At 34.8% G+C, this 22,576-nt stretch overlaps 1 non-coding gene across 1 annotated transcript; it reads left to right on the forward strand.

Moving 5' to 3' along the window:
- The first annotated feature begins 19,995 nt into the window (after positions 1-19,995).
- On the forward strand, positions 19,996-20,102 carry LOC139846067 (small nucleolar RNA R71). Its single transcript, XR_011758812.1, has one exon. It is a non-coding gene; the product is annotated as a small nucleolar RNA R71 (small nucleolar RNA).
- The last annotated feature ends 2,474 nt before the right edge of the window (positions 20,103-22,576 follow it).

Here is a 22,576-nt window from a genome sequence, read left to right on the forward strand (position 1 = left end):
GAAAATATGGAATTGTGAAACTTCCTGGATCAGATAGTTTTTCTGGTATCTTATTCAACAGCACTGCTGAACAATTAGCATTCATAGTAACAGCCGAGAGTTCTTCCATTTTCTTTCTATTCGAGATTAGATCTTTCAGAAATTTAGCATATCTAGGCATTCCTGAAATCACATCAATGAAAGGAAGATTTACATTTATCTGTTTAAACATATCCAAGAATTTGGATTGCTCGGCTTCAAGTTTCTCTTTTTTCATTTTACTTGGGTAAGGAAGTGGTGGTTGGTATGGTTTAACATAAGGTTTATCCTTAGCTGTGTTATCTTCATTAACCTGCAACATCCCAAATATTTAAGGTATTATTTTATGTAAATTTTTTTATTGCTAAGAAATTAAATGGTAAAGGTTATTTTATGTTAAATGGATAAAAGTTAAGTTTATTGGTTAAGTTAGGAAGGACTAAGGGTGAAAAGTTAAGAATAAGGACTTCTCTAACCATAGTTGTGGTGGGGAGGGTAGAAATTGCTAATAAGCCAAAGTTATTTTATATAAAAGGGATTAAAATGCTGGAAAAATAAATTATTAAGTGCAAAATACAGAAAACCTTCCTGGAGTTCTTGTGAGTGTCGACATTTGTAAAGGGAAGAGGAGGATCCATCAATTGTTAAAATTAAACTCATGCAATCTTGAATTAGTGAAATCTAAGACACCCTAATCACTTTAGCAAGCTCTAATCTTCCAATTTCACTCTCTTTGTGCACAATTAGGGTTCTTAAACTCTAAAAGTCAAGGTATGGATTTTGTGTCCAAGTATTGCTTATATGGTGTGTTTATGATGAGTTTTATGCTTAAATAGTTGCTAGTTGTTGAATTGTGCACAATTGTTTGAGTTAGAATGTAATTGTTATTGATTTTGGAAGAGGAATTATGTATAGACTTGCATGATGGATTTTTTTGTTATGAATATGGTGAATTTGGTGATGTTCTAGTTAAGTTTCTAGTCATGCACACCAAGTGTTTGTTAAAATGTCTCAAAGAGATGATTATGTGTTCTAGCTAGAAATTGTGATGAAGGATGTTCATGTATGAACTTTTGTTATAGTTGTAAGTTATAGAAATTGATAATTTGATAATTTAATGGTGTTAGTAATGAAATTGGATTACTATGCACATTTGATGATTAATGAAAGGATTAAAGAAAAAGTTGCATGATAGAGCTAAAAGGGATGAGTTAGTAATGTACATGATTAAAATGTGATGTTGAATTGGTAACATTGTCATCTTAGGAAAAATGAGATTTTAAGGCTACTTGTATGCTTGTTGTGATTAGGGGGTTAAATGTGTGTGTAAGTATGAAAAGATGTAATGATTCAAGAAAGTTGTGTTTTTGATTGAGTTATGTGATTAATGGGATTAGCTCATGTATAGGTGCTAATCAAGGAAAAGAGATTTCAAGTGATCAAGGAAATTCAATTAAGCAAGGTGAGTTCATAGGGGGTAATATGGGCGGGTCAAGAGTGGCTTAGTGTTCTCGGATTGCATCCGTGCAAGAGAGAAACGACTAAGTGCACTAGTTATGTAGCTTAAATAGAACTATTGGGTTAACCTAATAGTTGTACCTATGGTTGATGTTTAGCTTAGGCAAGGTTATTACATTGCTAGTAATCTTGCCTATGGTTTGTGTTAGCTTAGACACATTAAGTGTCTATGTATGAGATGATGATAGCTTAGGCATATTTAGTATGTCTATGGTTAACTTAGGCATGATTACTAGGTTCGGCCTAGTAAGTCATGTCTATGGTATGAATGAATTGGATCCGAATATATGCAAGCAACCAATGGGTTGAAGGATAAGTGTTATGATTTGTGCCCAAATGTTTTGTGTTTTGTGTTTTATTACTTTCCTATAACTCACTAAGTGTAAAAACTTACCCCCATGATGTTTTATGTTTTAGGTACTAAAGTCCATCGTGAAGGTAAGGAACCCGTGTGAAGCACTTGAGGAGCATTGGCATTAGAGTAAGTGGTATTGCAAGTCCCTTATTGTAAACACGCTCCATGGTTACCGCTTATCAACGCCTAGTGTTTTGGTATGAGTCATGTTTGTTGTTGTCAAACTTGGGACCTAATGATGGTTGGAGTATGAAAACATGTTTTGAAGTCTAAATGTTGTTTATGGATGGTCTAAGATATTAGAAACTGAATCTTTATGTTGGTGGATGAATTATGCTGTTTTAAATGTGTTTGAGAATGATGAAATGTGCAAAAGTTGGTTTAAGTAAAATGTTGCAGGTCAGGCACCCGGACCAGTGTTATGTCGCGCCGCGGCCAAGGGCTCCGCGCCGCGGCAATGAACTAAGGTTCAAAACAGAAGTTGGGTTAAGGAGATAAAAATTTTATGTGTTGTGTCGCGCCGCGACAAGGCAGGCCGCGCCGCGGCAAATGCCTTGTCCGGCCAGTAACTTAACTTTTCAAAAAAAAAAAAAAAAAAAATTTTTACTCGAATCAAGGCGTTAAAAGTTGGTATCAGAGCTGAGGTTTAAGGGACTTGGATAACCCACGATAGGGATTATCTAGGCTTAAACCATTGTTGTGAAAGGATAAGCGGTTTAGGACTTGCATAAGTGTTTAAGTCGTATAGTTGTGCCATGCTCCATAGGGTAGAGTCATTGACAAGACCCATAGAATAATGAATAAGATTACGAATTGGTTTATGTAAGGAGTTTGATACTCGCTAGCCATGATGTCGTGGTAGACTAGATGTGTAATGAAATGGTGTAATAACAACAGGCCATTGCTATTACTTCATTCTAGTACACATGGACGTCTACTATGGTCATGGTGAATCGAGTTAGGAATTCTTTCAGATTGTTTGGTTTTGATGAATAATGGTGTTACCGGTATTTGAACTAATGGGTTGAATGTAATTTTCAGAATGGCTATTGTATCACCAAACCGAGGTCAAGATGAGGATGATGAGTACGTCCGCACCCCATCCACGGAGTCTATAGAAGACTCTCAAAACGAATCGGAAGAAGTTAACATGCCAAATGACATTTCGGGGCAAATAGGGCAAGCCTTGATACGTTATACCCCAACCTTGTTAGAAAAGATCAAGACATTGATCAATGATCAATTAGATGAGAAGTTAAAGACTCTTATTGCTAATAACCCTACCTTAAGAGGTGAAGGCGGTAGTGGGGTAAGACAAGAAGAGGTAGAAGCCCCAAAGAAGAAGGATGATCGTTTTGAATACAAGAACTTTGCAAATTGCCATCCCCCCGAGTTTCATGGTAAGGTTGACCCAATCGTTAGTCAAAGGTGGATAGACGAAATTGAAGAAACTTTTATGTTATGTGAATGCCCCGAGCATTTAAAGGTAATTTACGCGGCACATCAAATGAAGGGTAGTGGTTATGAGTGGTGGAATTTTATAGTTAAGTCTCATGGGCGAGACGTGGCTACAAGTTTCTCATGGGACAAATTCCGTGAAATGTTTATGACTCAATTTGCTCCGCCCGCCGAGGTTAGTAGGTTGAAATCCGAGTTTATGAATATAGAGCATGGAAGTAAGTCGGTGACCGAGTTTAATGCTGAGTTCAATGACAAGTCTCGTTTTTGTCCGGACTTCGTGTCAAGTCCCAAGTTGATGATGGATCATTATCATGAAAAGTTAAATCCCGAGATAAGTGAATTTATCGACAAGAGCACTTATAAGACCTTAGCCGAGATGATGAATAGAGCACTTGTTAGAGAGCATGAACTTAGGAAGCAGGCGGCGTTTAAACGGAAGTTAGATCAAGACTCTAAGGCGATGCATAATGTTAGTCCGAAGAAGGGTAAGTTTGGTTCCGAATCCCCGCACAAGTCAAAAGGGGGTTTTGTGTCGGGTAAGAGCGGTGGGAAAGAAGCCAAGTTGTGTACTAGATGTGGTAAAAATCATACGGGTGAATGTAAAGCGGGTACCTCCGATTGTTACTCTTGTGGAAAGCCGGGACATAGGGCCGCCGAATGTCCTAAGAAAGGTAAGCAATGTTATTATTGTTTTGAGAAAGGTCACTTTCAAGCCGAATGTCCGGAATACAAGAAGGATTTAGCTAGTGGTAGTGTTAAGAAAGAGGTTAAGACGGAACCGAAGACTAGTGATAGCCGACCAAGGGCCCGAGCTCATCAGATTACCGCACTCGAAGCGAAGGAGTCCCAAAATGTGGTGTCAGGTACCTTTATTGTAAACTCTTTACCTGCGCATGTTTTGTTTGATTCCGGTGCTACGCGGTCGTTTGTATCATATTCTTTTTGTAAGCATTTTAATATGACCCCAAGTATGTTAGAACACCCATTAGAGGTTGAAATAGCGGATAATAAGACCGTGATGGTGTATAGTATCATTAAGGGGTGTGAAATTATTTTGGATGATGAAAAGTTTGTCATTGATTTAATACCCATGCAAATGGGGGAATTTCAAGTAATTGTGGGCATGGATTGGCTAGATGACAATGAGGGGATAATTTTGTGTCGTAAGAAAATAGTGTTAGTTCAATCACCAAGTGGAAAAGTTATATGGATTTATGGGGAACGAGCTAGGCGTGCAATTCCTATATGCACATATGCTAAGGCTAAAAGATTTTTGTCTCATGGGTGTTGTGCGTTTTTGGCACATGTTGTTGATGATTCGAAAAAGGTTGTTGAATTAGATGATGTACCAATAGTTAACGAGTTTCCGGATGTGTTTCCAAGTGAATTGCCCGGTGTACCTCCCGAGCGAGAGGTAGAGTTTAGAATAGATTTGATACCCGGGGCCACGCCAATTGCCAAAGCTCCCTATCGATTAGCCCCGTCGGAAATGAGAGAAATGATGACTCAATTACAAGATTTGATAGATAAAGGTTTTATACGTCCTAGTAGTTCACCTTGGGGAGCTCCGGTTTTATTTGTGAAAAAGAAGGATGGAACTATGAGAATGTGTATTGATTATCGAGAATTGAATAAAGTCACTATTAAGAACAAGTACCCGTTGCCAAGGATAGACGATTTGTTTGATCAACTACAAGGTGCTAGTTTCTTTTCAAAGATAGATTTAAGGTCGGGTTACCATCAATTGAAGGTGAGGGAAGAAGATGTCCCTAAAACGGCTTTTCGAACAAGGTATGGTCATTATGAGTTTGTGGTTATGCCGTTTGGATTAACAAATGCTCCGGCCGCGTTTATGGATTTGATGAATAGAGTTTGTCGACCGATGCTTGATAGGTTTGTAATTGTGTTCATTGATGACATTTTGGTATATTCTAAGAGTGAAGAGGAACATACGGTACATTTAAGACAAGTATTAGAGACTTTAAGAAGAGAAAGATTGTTTGCTAAGTTCTCTAAGTGCGAGTTTTGGCTTCGTGAAGTTCAATTTTTGGGCCATGTCATTAACAAGAAGGGTATTTGTGTTGATCCGGTGAAGATAGAGGCAATTATGAGATGGGAACCACCTACGAATCCTACCGAGGTTAGGAGTTTTCTAGGTTTAGCGGGGTATTATCGGCGATTTATACAAGATTTTTCTAGAATAGCCACCCCACTCACCAAGTTGACTCGTAAAAGTGTGCCATGGAGATGGGAAGAAAAGCAAGAACAAGCGTTTCAACTCCTTAAGGAGAAGCTCGTTCAAGCTCCCATATTGGTTTTACCGGAAGGGAATGAGAACATGACGGTTTATTGTGATGCTTCTAAGAAAGGCTTAGGGTGTGTATTGATGCAAAATGGGAAGGTCATAGCTTATGCTTCCCGACAATTGAAGGAACACGAGAAACGCTATCCTACGCATGATTTAGAATTGACGGCCGTGGTTTTTGCTCTAAAGATTTGGCGTCATTATCTTTATGGTGTTAAGTTTTCCATTTATACCGATCATAAGAACTTAAAGTATTTGTTTGATCAAAGGGATTTGAACGATAGGCAAAGGAGAGGTCTCGATTTGGTGAAAGATTATGATTGTGAGATCTTATATCACCCCGGAAAAGCGAATGTAGTAGCGGATGCTCTTAGTAGGAAGTCAAGTCATCAACCGATTAAGATAACAAGCTTGGCTATGGTAATATCACCTCAAATATTTGATGATATTCGTGTTGCACAAGGTGAAGCATTATCGCCCGAAAACGTGAGAAAAGAAATAATCAAGGGGCAAGTTGACGATTTTGTGGTAGATTCTCGTGGTTTAAGGCTTAGATATGGGAGAATTTGGGTACCTTTGCAAAGTGATGTTAGAAGTGAGCTCCTTGACTTAGCTCACAAGTCTAAGTATTCGATTCACCCCGGTGCTACGAAAATGTATAGAGATTTAAGGAAAGACTATTGGTGGCCGGGAATGAAGAGGGATATAGTTAAGTATGTGCACAAGTGTCTTACTTGTCTTCAAGTGAAAGCCGATCATCAAATGCCCTACGGTAAAATGCAACCTTTAGAGGTACCGGTGTGGAAATGGGAGCATATTACGATGGATTTAGTGACTAAGTTGCCTAAGACCCCTAGACAACACGATGCAATTTGGGTTATTGTTGATAGATTGACTAAGAGTGCATTATTTTTGGCAATAAGAGAAGCTTCGTCGTCGGAAGCAATGTCAAAGTTATATATGAAAGAAGTTGTTGCAAGGCATGGAGTGCCGGTTTCTATTGTTTCGGATCGAGACACCCGATTTACATCGCGATATTGGAGAAAGTTTCAAGAGGAAATGGGTACTAAGTTACATGTAAGTACCGCGTTTCACCCGCAAACGGATGGTCAAAGTGAGCGGACTATACAAACTCTCGAGGATATGTTAAGAGCATGTGTTATCGATTTTGGTGGTAGTTGGGATGCTCATTTACCATTAGTTGAATTTTCATACAACAATAGTTATCACTCTACAATTGGAATGGCACCATATGAGATGTTGTATGGAAGGAGGTGTAGAACCCCGATTTGTTGGGGCGAAGTAGGTCAACGGGAATTAGGAAGCACGGAAATAGTACAACAAACCACCGAGATGATTGACCAAATTCGTGAAAGAATAAAGGCGGCACAAGATCGACAAAAGTCTTATGTAGATAAAAGGAGAAAACCGATAGAATTTCAAGTAGGTGATAAAGTGATGCTAAAAGTTTCTCCATGGAAAGGCATCATTCGTTTTAGAAAGAGGGGAAAATTGGGTCCAAGGTTCGTGGGACCATTTGAGATAGTGGCGAAAGTTGGGAAGGTAGCCTACCGTTTGGCTCTACCCGATGAATTGAGTAATATACATGACACGTTTCACGTGTCACAATTGAGGAAATGTTTGGCGGATGAATCAACCTATGTTCCTTTGAATGAAATTGAGGTCGATAATAAGTTAAGGTATGCGGAAAAGCCGATAAAAATTATGGATCAAAAGGTTAAGCACTTGAGGAATAAGTCGGTAATATTATTGAAGGTATTATGGCAATTTAGAAAAGGTTCCGAGTGTACATGGGAACCCGAAGAATGGCTCTTGAAGTATTATCCGTCGTTGCATCAAGAATGGTTCGCGAGGACGCGAACGATCCAAGAGGGGGAGAGTTGTAACATCCCAAATATTTAAGGTATTATTTTATGTAAATTTTTTTATTGCTAAGAAATTAAATGGTAAAGGTTATTTTATGTTAAATGGATAAAAGTTAAGTTTATTGGTTAAGTTAGGAAGGACTAAGGGTGAAAAGTTAAGAATAAGGACTTCTCTAACCATAGTTGTGGTGGGGAGGGTAGAAATTGCTAATAAGCCAAAGTTATTTTATATAAAAGGGATTAAAATGCTGGAAAAATAAATTATTAAGTGCAAAATACAGAAAACCTTCCTGGAGTTCTTGTGAGTGTCGACATTTGTAAAGGGAAGAGGAGGATCCATCAATTGTTAAAATTAAACTCATGCAATCTTGAATTAGTGAAATCTAAGACACCCTAATCACTTTAGCAAGCTCTAATCTTCCAATTTCACTCTCTTTGTGCACAATTAGGGTTCTTAAACTCTAAAAGTCAAGGTATGGATTTTGTGTCCAAGTATTGCTTATATGGTGTGTTTATGATGAGTTTTATGCTTAAATAGTTGCTAGTTGTTGAATTGTGCACAATTGTTTGAGTTAGAATGTAATTGTTATTGATTTTGGAAGAGGAATTATGTATAGACTTGCATGATGGATTTTTTTGTTATGAATATGGTGAATTTGGTGATGTTCTAGTTAAGTTTCTAGTCATGCACACCAAGTGTTTGTTAAAATGTCTCAAAGAGATGATTATGTGTTCTAGCTAGAAATTGTGATGAAGGATGTTCATGTATGAACTTTTGTTATAGTTGTAAGTTATAGAAATTGATAATTTGATAATTTAATGGTGTTAGTAATGAAATTGGATTACTATGCACATTTGATGATTAATGAAAGGATTAAAGAAAAAGTTGCATGATAGAGCTAAAAGGGATGAGTTAGTAATGTACATGATTAAAATGTGATGTTGAATTGGTAACATTGTCATCTTAGGAAAAATGAGATTTTAAGGCTACTTGTATGCTTGTTGTGATTAGGGGGTTAAATGTGTGTGTAAGTATGAAAAGATGTAATGATTCAAGAAAGTTGTGTTTTTGATTGAGTTATGTGATTAATGGGATTAGCTCATGTATAGGTGCTAATCAAGGAAAAGAGATTTCAAGTGATCAAGGAAATTCAATTAAGCAAGGTGAGTTCATAGGGGGTAATATGGGCGGGTCAAGAGTGGCTTAGTGTTCTCGGATTGCATCCGTGCAAGAGAGAAACTGTAACGACCCGGAAATTTCCGACCAAATTTAAACTCTAATCTCTATATGGTTCCGACACGATAAGCAAAAACCCTAAAGTTGACCCGCATTTTTTTTCGATCGTTCTATACTTATAAGATTAATATTTACATAAATTAAAACTTACCAACATGATAAGTAATCCAAATTGTCGAGATTTATATTTCCGAAAAGAGTTTTACACAACGTTTGACCGTCTAGTTTGACCGACGATATCACGAACTATACAATATATGATAATTATACGTTTGCGTATATATATGTATATATACATATTTAACATGATTAATGAATGTTTTAATATCTCATTTTGTATTAATAACAATAAGTTATGAGTATATTTTGAAACTACTAACTTAAGTTTTCAAAATGATAACAATACGTAACGTTATTTGACATAAATACTTAAGACTTATAATATGTATACATATATCGTATAAGTAATGTATTTAATCACTTTTAAGAACTTAAATACATAAAACCATATAAGTGTATTCACAAAAGATAGCTATATTTGAATCCTCATTCCATTTTTCACAAAATTTCTATACGTATATTTAGAGTATTTGTACTCGTATCATACCTAGCTTCTATACGTATTTACTAATAGTAAATACATGTCAAATCACTACCTAACCAGCCATTGTACATGCCCTTAGGGCTAGGTAATTGTATTTGGATGCAAGTATGACTAAATACATAAAATGATTACTTGAAAATTTTGTCCATATACTCCTTAAATCACTTTTTTTTTTAGAGTATAAATACATGATCATTTTGTTTCATTTTACTTCAATATTTTAGCCAAAACACACACATACTTTGAAGCCTTAAAACCCTTAATCAATTCAGCAAAGTTTTCAAAAAGATCTAGCTTCAAAAACCTTACTTAAACACCATAAGAAAACCATACAAAAATACTTCAAGAAAACCCTCCAAGAACACCAACTTACTTCCAATCTTTCATCCACTTCCATCACCCTTTTGATTCTAGCTTCTTACTCCTCTTTTACAGCAAACTTATCCAAGGAACTTGAGGTAGAATCTATGTTCATAACCTTGTTCGATTCATATATATATAGCTATCTTATTTTGTGGTACAAAAGTTTAACAACAAGAACATAGTTTGAATGTTTTCAAACTTGTTTGCAAACTAAATAGATCCTTCTAACTTAACTTTTAAAATACTTCAAGACCTGTAATATAACTTATGTATATGCTAATTTAACAAGGTAAAACTTGGTTTTTCAAAGTATAAGTATTTTTAGAAAAATGGTCATTAAATGATTTTGTTGTAGCAAAAATGTTTAACTTCATATGTTTCACTAAAGTCTCACCTATGCCGTATGATTTTGAATACAAACCAAGGTATTTACAGTTCATAGACTTAAAGAAGAACTCGATCCAAGAAGATGGCAATTTGAATCAACGAAAACGGATTTGTAACGAAGAAACTATGACTGAAACAAAATTGGTTATCCTAGATCATTTCAACTACGGGATCAATTGGAAAAAAATTATATAAATCACATATTTCTAAGATAACATGATATTTTATATATATGTACTCATAATTCAATTTCATATGGTTCAGGATCACCCGTAAGCAACACGAGAAGATTAATCATAAGATCCCATGTTTGTACGCAACACGTCATTTGACAACACCGGTACTTTATGTACGCAATACGTCATTTGACAACACCGGTACCGTGGGTCAAGATTAATCTCGACCAACACATATACGATGGGGTTTTATGGGAGTTTTATTTATTTCGTTGGGGGTTTATTTATTGCGGGTATATTAAACATCTAAAAATGAACCATTAAAATTGAATTACTAACATCGAAACGCTAACTACGGACTAAGGAATTATTCAAAGTATTAAAAGTATTATAAATATATATACGAGACGTTTGTTTAAAATGAAAATATATTGATATATTATATATGGATAGGTTCGTGATATCAACCGGAAGACCAAGTCAAAAATATATATATCTTCGAGACAACAGTGAGTATATAGTCCCTTTTTGAACTTTAAATATTTTTGGGATGAGAATACATGCGCTGTTTTATAAATGATTTACGTTATGGACACAAGTAACTGAAAAATATATTCTACGTTGAGTTGTACCACTGGCATACTTCCCTGTAGCTTGGTAACTAATATTTACAGCGGTATTGTAAACGCGAATCCTGTTGATAGATCTATCGGGCCTGACAACCCCAACCGGACTGGACGACCAGTATTCAACGGTTGCACAGTACTTCGTTTTGCGACTACACCTTGGTACGGTGTAGTAAGATTTCATATTAAAGGGAATATGCGACGTGATTAAATGTTAAGTATGGTTACCAAGTGCTCAACCACTTAGAATATTTTTATTGAAATGATTATATACGAAATCTTGTGGTCCATTGTTATAACGCTGCTAGCATCAAACCTATATATCTCACCAACTTTATGTTGACGTTTTAAAGCATGTTATTCTCAGGTACGAATTAAGTCTTCCGCTGTGCATTAGCTCATGTTAAGGATACTACTTGGGACCATTTAAGCTATGATACAAGGACGTTGCATTCGAGTCATTGAAGTTCATTAAAGACTATTGTTATGAAAATGGCAGATTAGATCATTTGGTTGTTATAAAATGTTAGGCTAATATGTCAACTCTCGATGTAATAATAGATTACCTTTAAGAAATAAATGCAACGTTTGTAAAATGTATCATATAGAGGTCAAGTACCTCGCGATGTTATCAACTATTGTAATTCGTTTTTAATCTATATGGACGATGTCCGGATGATTAGTTTCGGATCCTTTCAGTTGGTATCAGAGCGTTGGTCTTAGCGAACCAGGCCTTGCATTAGTGTGTCTAACTAGTAGTTGTTAGGATACATTAAGTAAGTCTGGACTTTGACCGTGTCTGCCTGTCAAAAGTTTTGCTTATCAATCCTAGTCGGAAATCATCTGCTTATCATTCTTAGAGAACTGTCTGCTTATCATTCTTAAGTCTAGACACGTCTTATTGCATTTAAGTGCATCGATAGTGTATAGACAAAAATTCATATCCTAGCGTATCTGTTACTCTAGACATTGCCTGACGTATTTCAAAGATTCTCCGTAATTCATGGGATTTTGATATTATATATATACATATGTAAATTATGTATTGAAGAGTACCAAACCCAACTCCTATAATCTATTCCAAACCAAAAATTCATTTCTCCGACCATACAAGATGGATTCTTCATCCAGCTCAAATTCCTCCGACTTCGATAGCTTCGCCGATATGGATTTCCATTCGAGCTCCGAGAACAGCGTTACCGGAATGGATCAACCGATTTCCCATCATCTATTTTGGATGAATTGGGGATGGGTTCGTAATATACTAAATCTCTGGAGGCAAGAAGAAGGTGATCCATTCCATCCACCAAATTGTCCTCTTAACGATGAACCTGAAGCACTTACCGGCGAACCTATTCGAAACACCATTTTCTAGCTCATTTCTAGAGTATCTCGTCATGATTACATACTATCCCATATTTCGAATCTTGTTCATTCGCTCGTTCCAACCGTCAATCATCCCGGTATAATAGAAGAAGTCAACGAGCTTCGCGCTCGGGTAGTGGCTTTAGAAAATACGGTGCGAAGGTTACAAACACCAGCAGCAGCACCAGCAGCATAATCTATACCACCATCATCAACGCCGACAGTACTCTTGTCACCCCCAAAATCTCAACATCACAATCTGTATCTCGAATATCAACATCACACGACTCAATATCTGTACTTCGAGTATGATCTTCGTTCTATATATCGTTCTACATCGATTATCTTCGCTTTACGTATCGTATGACGATTATGTAATTTCTAAAGTCTTAGAGATTATGTAATCTAGAATTAACGATAAATCAAATGAGTTTATTATCTTATTGACTCATTAAATCTATGATTATCTCTGAAGAAAATATATATGCAAGTATATTTTCATAAAGATAGTAATTAAAAATTCCTTCGTACAAACTAATAATGATGAAAATATTTTAACGGGTGGGTAGTACCCGAGGAATATTTAGAATTCACATTAATAAGTTATATTGTACATTCTTGAATCTGATTCAACGGTCATTTGTTATTTTACTTACAACCATCGATATACGTATCCGTTCACCCCAGAATAACCATTTCCATTTAAATTTCATATTTGAATTTTTTTTTACCTATCCAAATCCAACAAGTGGCATAAAGAAGAAACATTGGACAATTAAAATGAAATAAAATGTTGATTATAACATATGAAACTAAACAATTCTTCAATTTTGCCACTTGATTTCATCCTAAACCTCATTTGTACTTCGACAATTATAATCCTCATTCAAATCTTTTCATGATTCTTGAAAACACCTCGATCGAGAAGTTGAACCAGCCGCACCTCGTTTACGGAAGAAAGATTTATGCATACAGTGATGCACCTGAAAAATTTTCGAAACCGAAGTTATAGTTAAAACGTATCCGCGTCGAATTCCTTATCATTCATTATCAAAAACAATCATACGATTCCTTTTCAAGAAGCTAATTTTGTCACAGCTCCACTTCGACTTCTCAGTGAGACTACTCCTATTATAATCTCGATATTTATACTTTGTCCTTTCGACGTTGTTACCGGAGAACCTTTTTCACAACATCATCAGCAGACGTACCAGCAACTCGTTATCTCTTTGGCGAAACCCGCAATCAGTATTTTGAAAATCTCGTAGAAATTCTCCCAGTTATACCGAGAACGACTATCCCTAAGAATTACATTTTTCGAATGTGAAGTTCTGAAAAACATCCTGGACTATGAAGTAGTTCTTGAAATGCTGAAGAAGCAGAAAAAAAAAAAACTGTAAACGACTTTAACAGTCAAAAGTTTAATGATGAAGTACATTGTATTGGTAAAGCTTAGAAAAAGAGGAGAGTTGGAACTGGAAAACGGATTGAGCAAAGTATGAAGGAGGATGTAGATAAATCACAAGAACTGAATCTGCTTTCAAAGGATTCAAACGATTCAGTGCTTGCTGAAACCATTAGTAAAAAAAAAAAAACCTACCCCTTATCCTAAACCTTTCCCGATGATATTCTTCATCATCATCTTATCTTAGATATTATAAGATATCTTCATATCTTTCGTTATACATATCCTCCATATTTCTGGAGATATTCTCACAACTGTTCTTATCCAAAATCATGTATTTCTCCGTAATATCTGCGTTACAATATAAAAGAAACTGTGTTAGTTTCTAAGTTCTAAAACCTTCAAGTTTAAAATAGGAATGTTTTGAAGTAGTGTTGGGAACTGATACATGAATTAGTATAATATAATGAAACTTGATCAACTTCATTATATTACAGTAAGTCATGTTAAGTTTCTAATGGAATGTGATGATTCACAGTACCGTCATCATGTGCCATGTTACACGGCTCTTACATTCTATCAAGTCTCCAAACATATTAGAACGTATCACCTTGATAGTTCTATTTTTCCGGAATATTCGAGTAATTTAACGAATCAAGATCGTGCCATTACAATTTTATTCTAAAACCAATAGCTAGGTTCATTCCAAATTTTATACCTACGAATTCCGAACTATTGATCGCTTGACTCAAGGACGGGAAGAAGAAACGAAGGGACAAAGTCCCAAAATAGAAATTGGGGTATAGATCACAGCAAATAGGAGAGAATATTAACTATGGATGACAATGATTATGGAAAACAGAAGCAGGAGCATCGAAGTATAAGGAAAGATATCAAACCCAACAACCACCCAGAAACTACAAACCGTGTATATCAATACGTATGGCGACGTAAAGACACGGGAGAATTAGAAACATTATAATTCCAAGAAAATCATAAAAGTGAATAGATTCTTCTGGCGGTAGATGGAAGAGAAGAATGAAAGATATAAAAGTTAGAAGTATAACAAAAATCAGAACGGGATGAAGCATTTCAAAGGATACTTTAAAGTAGGAATTAAGGAGAAAGAGTAGAAGATGCGAGTTGTGAAAAATAAGGAAACGAAGGGGTGGATTTATAGTGAAATATCCGACAGAGAAATCGAAACAGATTACCGCATTAAATCAAAGAAGATTCTGATCGCCGAATAACCAAATCTTATTACGTAAGATTTTTCCTAAATCCCTTAAATCCCGGAAATCAATTCTAAACCACGTCATCGATTAAAAACGATTCCATATTTACTCATTTCATTTTTTTTTTTTTTTTGTGATAGCTTCGCTCGTGCGTCTCACATAACCAAATCGTTTTATCTAAATCTTTCAATAATGATAAAATTTCATTATTACCTCATATTCGTCATGAAAACATTCCTATGGTTATTTATGACAACCTCTACCAAATTTCGAGGACGAAATTTCTTTAACGGATGGGTACTGTAACGACCCGGAAATTTCCGACCAAATTTAAACTCTAATCTCTATATGGTTCCGACACGATAAGCAAAAACCCTAAAGTTGACCCGCATTTTTTTTCGATCGTTCTATACTTATAAGATTAATATTTACATAAATTAAAACTTACCAACATGATAAGTAATCCAAATTGTCGAGATTTATATTTCCGAAAAGAGTTTTACACAACGTTTGACCGTCTAGTTTGACCGACGATATCACGAACTATACAATATATGATAATTATACGTTTGCGTATATATATGTATATATACATATTTAACATGATTAATGAATGTTTTAATATCTCATTTTGTATTAATAACAATAAGTTATGAGTATATTTTGAAACTACTAACTTAAGTTTTCAAAATGATAACAATACGTAACGTTATTTGACATAAATACTTAAGACTTATAATATGTATACATATATCGTATAAGTAATGTATTTAATCACTTTTAAGAACTTAAATACATAAAACCATATAAGTGTATTCACAAAAGATAGCTATATTTGAATCCTCATTCCATTTTTCACAAAATTTCTATACGTATATTTAGAGTATTTGTACTCGTATCATACCTAGCTTCTATACGTATTTACTAATAGTAAATACATGTCAAATCACTACCTAACCAGCCATTGTACATGCCCTTAGGGCTAGGTAATTGTATTTGGATGCAAGTATGACTAAATACATAAAATGATTACTTGAAAATTTTGTCCATATACTCCTTAAATCACTTTTTTTTTTAGAGTATAAATACATGATCATTTTGTTTCATTTTACTTCAATATTTTAGCCAAAACACACACATACTTTGAAGCCTTAAAACCCTTAATCAATTCAGCAAAGTTTTCAAAAAGATCTAGCTTCAAAAACCTTACTTAAACACCATAAGAAAACCATACAAAAATACTTCAAGAAAACCCTCCAAGAACACCAACTTACTTCCAATCTTTCATCCACTTCCATCACCCTTTTGATTCTAGCTTCTTACTCCTCTTTTACAGCAAACTTATCCAAGGAACTTGAGGTAGAATCTATGTTCATAACCTTGTTCGATTCATATATATATAGCTATCTTATTTTGTGGTACAAAAGTTTAACAACAAGAACATAGTTTGAATGTTTTCAAACTTGTTTGCAAACTAAATAGATCCTTCTAACTTAACTTTTAAAATACTTCAAGACCTGTAATATAACTTATGTATATGCTAATTTAACAAGGTAAAACTTGGTTTTTCAAAGTATAAGTATTTTTAGAAAAATGGTCATTAAATGATTTTGTTGTAGCAAAAATGTTTAACTTCATATGTTTCACTAAAGTCTCACCTATGCCGTATGATTTTGAATACAAACCAAGGTATTTACAGTTCATAGACTTAAAGAAGAACTCGATCCAAGAAGATGGCAATTTGAATCAACGAAAACGGATTTGTAACGAAGAAACTATGACTGAAACAAAATTGGTTATCCTAGATCATTTCAACTACGGGATCAATTGGAAAAAAATTATATAAATCACATATTTCTAAGATAACATGATATTTTATATATATGTACTCATAATTCAATTTCATATGGTTCAGGATCACCCGTAAGCAACACGAGAAGATTAATCATAAGATCCCATGTTTGTACGCAACACGTCATTTGACAACACCGGTACTTTATGTACGCAATACGTCATTTGACAACACCGGTACCGTGGGTCAAGATTAATCTCGACCAACACATATACGATGGGGTTTTATGGGAGTTTTATTTATTTCGTTGGGGGTTTATTTATTGCGGGTATATTAAACATCTAAAAATGAACCATTAAAATTGAATTACTAACATCGAAACGCTAACTACGGACTAAGGAATTATTCAAAGTATTAAAAGTATTATAAATATATATACGAGACGTTTGTTTAAAATGAAAATATATTGATATATTATATATGGATAGGTTCGTGATATCAACCGGAAGACCAAGTCAAAAATATATATATCTTCGAGACAACAGTGAGTATATAGTCCCTTTTTGAACTTTAAATATTTTTGGGATGAGAATACATGCGCTGTTTTATAAATGATTTACGTTATGGACACAAGTAACTGAAAAATATATTCTACGTTGAGTTGTACCACTGGCATACTTCCCTGTAGCTTGGTAACTAATATTTACAGCGGTATTGTAAACGCGAATCCTGTTGATAGATCTATCGGGCCTGACAACCCCAACCGGACTGGACGACCAGTATTCAACGGTTGCACAGTACTTCGTTTTGCGACTACACCTTGGTACGGTGTAGTAAGATTTCATATTAAAGGGAATATGCGACGTGATTAAATGTTAAGTATGGTTACCAAGTGCTCAACCACTTAGAATATTTTTATTGAAATGATTATATACGAAATCTTGTGGTCCATTGTTATAACGCTGCTAGCATCAAACCTATATATCTCACCAACTTTATGTTGACGTTTTAAAGCATGTTATTCTCAGGTACGAATTAAGTCTTCCGCTGTGCATTAGCTCATGTTAAGGATACTACTTGGGACCATTTAAGCTATGATACAAGGACGTTGCATTCGAGTCATTGAAGTTCATTAAAGACTATTGTTATGAAAATGGCAGATTAGATCATTTGGTTGTTATAAAATGTTAGGCTAATATGTCAACTCTCGATGTAATAATAGATTACCTTTAAGAAATAAATGCAACGTTTGTAAAATGTATCATATAGAGGTCAAGTACCTCGCGATGTTATCAACTATTGTAATTCGTTTTTAATCTATATGGACGATGTCCGGATGATTAGTTTCGGATCCTTTCAGAAACGACTAAGTGCACTAGTTATGTAGCTTAAATAGAACTATTGGGTTAACCTAATAGTTGTACCTATGGTTGATGTTTAGCTTAGGCAAGGTTATTACATTGCTAGTAATCTTGCCTATGGTTTGTGTTAGCTTAGACACATTAAGTGTCTATGTATGAGATGATGATAGCTTAGGCATATTTAGTATGTCTATGGTTAGCTTAGGCATGATTACTAGGTTCGGCCTAGTAAGTCATGTCTATGGTATGAATGAATTGGATCCGAATATATGCAAGCAACCAATGGGTTGAAGGATAAGTGTTATGATTTGTGCCCAAATGTTTTGTGTTTTGTGTTTTATTACTTTCCTATAACTCACTAAGTGTAAAAACTTACCCCCATGATGTTTTATGTTTTAGGTACTAAAGTCCATCGTGAAGGTAAGGAACCCGTGTGAAGCACTTGAGGAGCATTGGCATTAGAGTAAGTGGTATTGCAAGTCCCTTATTGTAAACACGCTCCATGGTTACCGCTTATCAACGCCTAGTGTTTTGGTATGAGTCATGTTTGTTGTTGTCAAACTTGGGACCTAATGATGGTTGGAGTATGAAAACATGTTTTGAAGTCTAAATGTTGTTTATGGATGGTCTAAGATATTAGAAACTGAATCTTTATGTTGGTGGATGAATTATGTTGTTTTAAATGTGTTTGAGAATGATGAAATGTGCAAAAGTTGGTTTAAGTAAAATGTTGCAGGTCAGGCACCCGGACCAGTGTTATGTCGCGCCGCGGCCAAGGGCTCCGCGCCGCGGCAATGAACTAAGGTTCAAAACAGAAGTTGGGTTAAGGAGATAAAAATTTTATGTGTTGTGTCGCGCCGCGACAAGGCAGGCCGCGCCGCGGCAAATGCCTTGTCCGGCCAGTAACTTAACTTTTCAAAAAAAAAAAAAAAAAAAAAAATTTACTCGAATCAAGGCGTTAAATAACCTTTTCAACTACCGGTTCTTTTTCCTTATCTTGTTCAGGTTGTGGTTCTTGTGGAGTAGGAATAGCTTCATCAGAAGTTACAGGTATTTCAGGTGGTTTAAGTGTTGTACCACTTCTTGTGGTAATGGCTTTAGCTGTTTCATTCCGGGGGTTAGCATTTGTATCACTAGGTAAACTTCCCAGTTTTCTTTCACCTATTAACCTTGCTAGGTTACTTACTTCTTGTTCCAAATTTTGAATAGAAGCTTGTTGATTTCTAAATGCTTGAGCATTTTGTTCATTAGTTTGTTTCTGAGATGTGAAAAACTGCGTTTGAGTTTCAACTAGCTTCGTCATCATATCTTCTAAATTCGGCTTTTTATCATCGGTTTGTGGTGGTTTGTTTTGAAAATTAGGTCTTTGCTGGTTGTAAGTATTATTGGATACTTGTTGATTGCTAGGACCTTGTTGGTTGTTGTATGGAATATTTCGGTTATAGTTCTGGTTTTGATTGTAGATCGGTCTTGGCGGTTGATAATTATTCTGATAATTATTTCCAGGCATTTGGTTTATGTATGAAATATTCTCTCTTTGTTCTATTGTTAATTCAATACTAAGACAATCTTTTGTCAAATGTGGTCCTCCACACTGCTCACAACTAATTCGTATTGAGTGGATATCTTTAGTCATCTTTTCCATTCGTCTCTCGACAACATCTATCTTTGCAGAAATGGAATCTAAGTCATGGCTAGAATCGGCTCTAGCTGCTTTAGATGATCTAACGATATCTTTTTCTTGGTGCCACTCATGTGAGTGGGAAGCAGTGTTATCAATAATTTTGTAAGCATCAGTTTCGGTTTTCTTCATAATGGAACCACCAGCTGCAATATCTATGTCTTTCCTTGTAGTGATGTCGCATCCTTGGTAGAATATTTGTACTATTTGACAGGTATCTAAACCATGTTGCGGACATCCTCTTAATAACTTTCTAAATCTTGTCCACGCCTCATATAGAGTTTCATTTGGCTTCTGTGTGAACGTAATAATTTCTCCTTGAAGTCTTACGGCTTTAGATGCCGGAAAGAATTGTTTAAGAAATTTTTCAACTAAAACGTCCCATGTATCGTTCGCCCCTTCAGGTAATGATTCCAACCAATCTTTGGCTTCTCCCTTTAAAGTCCAGGGAAATAACATGAGATATATCTGTTCATCCTCAACTTCTCTTATTTTAAATAGTGTGCAGATCCTATTAAAGGTACGAAGATGTTCATTTGGATCTTCCTTCGGCGCACCACTAAATTGGCATTGATTAGTCACCATATGTAGAATTTGTCCTTTGATTTCATAATCTGGCGCATTAATGTCTGGATGAGTAATTGCGTGACCTTGACCAGTGCGTTTAGCTCTCATTCGGTCTTCCATACTTAAAGGTTCCAGATTTTCCATGATTGAATTTGTTGAATCCGAATCACTAGAGGATTTTGATTTAATGGTTCGTTCCTCGAGAATCTCTGTTTGAATGATTGGTGGTTCCGGAGGAAAATTTAATGGTTCAGGATCTATGAATTGTCCCTGAATATTATCCGGATTCTCAATTGTGAGGTCGGGTTCAAAAAATGGATTATCGAAAATTTGAATTGGAGTACTTGGTCGACTGGATGATGATTCTAAAGGAAAATCAACGGCGATAATATTTGCTAGATGTCTTGATCTAGTTACAGGTGGTGAACGTACAAAAGGTGGTGAACGTCTTGCTCAGCGCATTCACTGAATATCCTATTAGTTTTTAAAAGGAAAGAAAAAATTATATAAGTTATCCAATTAATAGACTTTTCTGATTTTGCCCACGTTTCGAATAGCCAAAAGATGCAGCAGAGGGGCAGGATTCGTTTGGTCTCAATATAATTGAGGACTGTTTGGCTCCAATAACCCGGTCCACGTACAAATCCAACTATTACTACGAACCAGAAAATTTTGATGTCTATCAATTTAACCACTTAAAATAAATTTTCGTAATTTTAAGAAGTATAGATAAGAAGTAGAAAAAATTCTAAGTCCTAAAAACTAGAATGACGAGAAATAAGAAAGAAAAAGAGCGCGTCGAAAAAGGCCGAAAAAGAAAAGATCGAAAAATAAAAGGCGTCGAAAAATAAGAAAGAAAAAAAAATGACTATAAAACTTAAAAAAACTCAACTAACCCAACCTTATTACTATCACTAACTTAAAATTATAATCGCAAATTGAGATTACTAATTGGAATGATAATTGATACATAGGTAAAAGGGTCTAAAAATATTAAAGCTTACAGGAAAAACTATATCCCAAATGGCAATATCTCAAAAAGGTATTAAAACTTAAAAAAAACGTCGCAGAATTCTAAAGCACTTAAATCTTAGTCTAAAGAAAAAGCACTTAAGGGATTTTACGGCAAAGCCTAAAAATCTAGAAATAAAAATAACTATGGCAAAAACTATGAATTAAAAATAAATACGAGCAAAAATTACAAAAGTTACTCTAAAACAATTAAAAAGGGATAAAATATAAAAATATACTAAAAGTTGTAAAAAGTACAATTTTTATTAAAAATATTATTTTTATATTATTTATTTTATAAAACTATTAATTTTATATTTTATAAAACTAATTACTTAAAAATACAAATTAAATAAATAACTAAATTAAATATTTAACTAATCTAACCTAATTAGGGTTTAAATATAATAATAATAATTATAAACCGTAATTAATGCAGTACTCAGTCAACTGTGGCGTGTCAGACGGGCTCATGCGATCGTATGAGTCCTAAGTTATCCAGCCATGCGATCGCATGGGCTAGGGTTTCGGGCCACAGAGTGGGCTGCTACAGTACTGGACTCGAGTGTTTTTATTTATTTATTTTTTTTATATTAGCGTTGCGCTTCCGGCTTTTAAGCTAGATGGTTCCCCGGCAGCGGCGCCAAAAATACTTGATGTTATGCGAGGTGTATATAAAATAGCTTAAATTTTAGCAGGAAATACTATTAAATACGAGTATATAAAATAGCTTAAATTTTACTAGGAAATACTATTAAATACGATACAATTTTACACAAGATATTTATTTATTTATAGAATGGATATACTTAAACCTTGCTACAACACTTATAGGCAGTGTACCTAATCGTACAGTAGTGCAGTTTTTAGTAAGTCCGGTTCGTTCCACAGGGAAAATATTTTAATCAAAACTTAACGCTATATTAGTTTAATTTATAAAAATACGAATATATATATATAAGTAATATTATTATTTTAAAGGGGGTTTTTACCGTTTAATGACCGGTTTGTCGATTTTAAAACTTTAGTCGCAGTTAAAACAAAATGTAAAATATTAAATAAATAAAAGACTTAATTTAAAGCGTAAAGTAAATAACGATAATGAAATTGCGATAAATAAAAGTGCGATAAAATAAACTTGCGATAATTAAAAAGTATGATAATTAAAATTGCAATTAAATATAATAACAATAAATAAAAGTGCGATAATTAGAAGTGCAATT

This window comes from Rutidosis leptorrhynchoides, chromosome 4 (genome assembly GCF_046630445.1).
Source record: "Rutidosis leptorrhynchoides isolate AG116_Rl617_1_P2 chromosome 4, CSIRO_AGI_Rlap_v1, whole genome shotgun sequence".
Lineage (NCBI taxonomy): Eukaryota > Viridiplantae > Streptophyta > Magnoliopsida > Asterales > Asteraceae > Rutidosis > Rutidosis leptorrhynchoides.